The following is a 4033-nucleotide window of genomic DNA, read 5'->3' on the forward strand; positions in this document are numbered from 1 at the left end:
ATTGTTACTAAAATAAATATATCTATGAAAGCTATTAATTATTATCATTAATAGAATTTTAGGTACATTATTGAATGTTATTAGTATTATTATGAGAATACTAAAATGTATCGCTTTTCATTAATATTGATAATAATATCATTTCTAGTAATGTAGTAACACCTTTAAAATTTGTAATATCATTATTATCATTATCATTATTATAAGTACTATCTTAACATTATCATTATTAGTATTATTATTATTATATTTACTAATAGTGCTAATATTTTTATTAAAACATATTATCATTAATAACCATTTATTTAAAGTTACCATTTTAAAATGACAAGAATTATGATTATTAGTAATGACAATATTATTATTATTATTAGAGGTATTGTGAATTTAAAAATAAAAGTTTTTAAAATATTATTATAAGTATATATTAACCATATTAACAAATTATTTTAGAAATACTCATATATAACAATTTAGGCATTTTTACTATAACACTAAACAGATATACCTATATATATAACTATAATAATATTAAATATTTTGAATATATACACAAACTAAATAAGTATAATATATAATCCAAGATATGATATATAAACTTATTCGATTACGAATATGTGTATTAATAAATATACAAATGATATAGGTTCGTGAATTCGAGGATAACCCTGCATTGTTCAATATCGTCATATGTATTTTTACTAAAAAATACAGTACTGTGTGTTTTCATTACTCCCTTTTTATATATATTTTTGGGACTGAGAATACATGCGCTGCTTTTATAAATGCTTTACGGAATAGACACAAGTGATCAAAACTACATTCTATGGTTGAATTATCGAAATCGAATATGCCCCTTTTTATTAAGTCTGGTAATCTAAGAATTAGGGAACAGACACCCTAATTGACGCGAACTCTAAAGATAGATCTATCGGGCCTAACAAGCCCCATCCAAAGTACCGGATGCTTTAGTACTTCGAAATTTATATCATGTCCGAAGGAGGATCCCGGAATGATGGGGATATTCTTATATGTATATTGTGAATGTCGGTTACCAGGTGTTCAATCCATATGAATGATATTTTTGTCTCTATGCATGGGACGTATATTTATGAAGAATGAATATCTTGTGGTCTATTAAAATTATGAAATGATTGTTTATGATAAACTAATGAACTCACCAACCTTTTGGTTGACACTTTAAAGCATGTTTATTCTCAGGTACGAAAGAAATCTTCCGCTGTGCATTTCGCTCATTTTAGGGATATTACTTGGAGTCATTCATGACATATTTCAAAAGACGTTGCATTCGAGTCGTTGAGTTCATCAAGATTAATATTAAGTCAATTATAGTTGGATTTATTATGAAATGGCATGCATGCCGTCAACTTTCGATGTAATGAAATATTGTCTTTTCAAAAAAAGAATGCAATGTTTGTAAAATGTATCATATAGAGGTCAAGTACCTCGCGATGTAATCAACTATTGTGAATCGTTTATAATAGATACGGACTTCGTCCGGATGGATTAGGACGAGTCTTTACAATATACACATAATAATTCAGCTCTTAGCAGCCCTAGATAGTCAACAAACATGTGGAACCAATAATTAGACTACTAGCATGACTTATGAGCAAGGAAACAAAAACAAGAACTCCTTTTAACCCCACTCACCTTCACCACTCACCACCTACTCCATTTCACTTCCAATTTTCTTCCCAATTCTCTCTCAAAACACACACACTCTTCCATGAACGTCTAAGTTACTATTTTTCCAGCAAAAATAATCAAATACAAGCTTTTGTTATTACCTATAATCATCATAAAAACAATTACTCAAGAACACATCAAGAACACTTCCAAGTTTACAAGTTTACTTCCAAGTTTCCTAATCCATTCCAAGAAATCATCTAAGATCAAGAAACCTTTGTTATTTATAGTAGGTTATCTTTATAAATCAATGTGATATTCATATTCAAGCTTTGATTCAATTTCTATAACTATAACTATCTTAATTTGAGTAATAATCTTACTTGAACTTGTTTTTGTGTCATGGTTCTATTTCAAGAACTTCCAAGCCATCAAAGATCCTTTGAAGCTCAAGTTATTTTTTCATCATTTCCAGTAGGTTTACCTACTAAACTTGAGGTAGTAATGATGTTCATAACATCATTCGATTCATATATATAAAACTACCTTATTCGAAGGTTTAAACTTGTAATCACTAGAACATAGTTTAGTTAATTCTAAATTTATTCGCAAATAAAAGTTAATCCTTCTAACTTGACTTTTAAAATCAACTAAACACATGTTCTATATCTATATGATATGCTAACTTAATGATTTAAAACCTGAAAATACGAAAAACACCGTAAAACCGGATATACGCCGTCGTAGTAACACCGCGGGCTGTTTTGGGTTAGTTAATTAAAAACTATGATAAACTTTGATTTAAAAGTTGTTCTTCTGGGAAAATGATTTTTCTTATGAACATGAAACTATATCCAAAAATCATGGTTAAACTCAAAGTGAAAGTATGTTTTCCAAAATGGTCATCTAGACGTCGTTCTTTCGACTGAAATGACTACCTTTACAAAAATGACTTGTAACCTGTATTTCCAACTATAAACTTATATTTTTTCTATTTAGATTCATAAACTTAACTTCAATATGAAACCATATCAACTTGAATCACTCAAAACAGATTTAAAACGAAGAAGTTATGGGTAAAACAAGATTGGATATTTTTGCTTGTTGTAACTACATGAAAATTGGTAACAAATCTATATTAATCATATCCTAGCTAACTCATATTGTATTATACATGTATTCTAATATATTATGTAATCTTGGGATACCATAGACACGTATACAAATGTTTTGACATATCATATCGACCCATGTATATATATTATTTGGAACAACCATAGACACTCTATATGCAGTAATGTTGGAGTTAACTATACAGGGTTGAGGTTGATTCCAAAAATATATATACTTTGAGTTGTGATCTAGCCTGATACGGGTATACACTGGGTCGTGGATTGATTTAAGATAATATATATCGATTTATTTCTGTACATCTAACTGTGGACAACTAGTTGTAGGTTACTAACGAGGACAGCTAACTTAATAAACTTAAAACAGTAAAACGTATTAAAGATGTTGTAAATATATTTTGAACATACTTTGATATATATGTACATATTTGTTATAGGTTCGTGAATCGACCAGTAGCCAAGTCTTACTTCATGACGAAGTAAAAATCTGTGAAAGTGAGTTATAGTCCCACTTTTAAAATCTAATATTTTGGGATGAGAATACATGCAGTTTTATAAATGTTTTACGAAATAGATACAAGTAAATGAAACTACATTATATGGGTGAATGATCGAAGCCGAATATGCCCCTTTTTGCTGGGTAACTTAAGAATTAGTAAACCGATCTACTAATTGACGCGAATCCTAAAGATAGATCTATTGGGCCTAACGAACCCCATCCATGGTTGCGGATGCTTTAGTACTTCGATGTTGTTTTATCATGTCCGATGGATTTCCCGGAATGATAAGGAATATTCTTATATGCATCTTGTTAATGTCGGTTACCAGGTGTTCACTATATGAATGATTTTTATCTCTATGTATGGGATGTATATTGAAATATGAAATCTTGTGGTCTATTATTACAATTTGATAAATATATAGGTTAAACCTATAACTCACCAACATTTTTGTTGACGTTTAAAGCATGTTTATTCTCAGGTGATTATTAAGAGGTTCTGCTGTTGCATGCTAATATATGGACAAGATTTGGTGCCAGTATGCTTGTATAATATTGTTTAAAACTGCATTCGAGATTTATTTTGTTGTAACATATTAATATTGTAAACCAATATGTATTGGTAGTGTGTAAGTGCGATATTTTTAGATTATTATTTATGGATAATCTAGGTAGTGTCTTTTTAACCTTGTCGATAAAATAAAGGTTATGGTTTATTTTAAAAACGAATGCAGTCTTTGAAAAATGTCTCATA

This window comes from Rutidosis leptorrhynchoides, chromosome 1, assembly GCF_046630445.1.
Source record: "Rutidosis leptorrhynchoides isolate AG116_Rl617_1_P2 chromosome 1, CSIRO_AGI_Rlap_v1, whole genome shotgun sequence".
Taxonomy (NCBI): domain Eukaryota; kingdom Viridiplantae; phylum Streptophyta; class Magnoliopsida; order Asterales; family Asteraceae; genus Rutidosis; species Rutidosis leptorrhynchoides.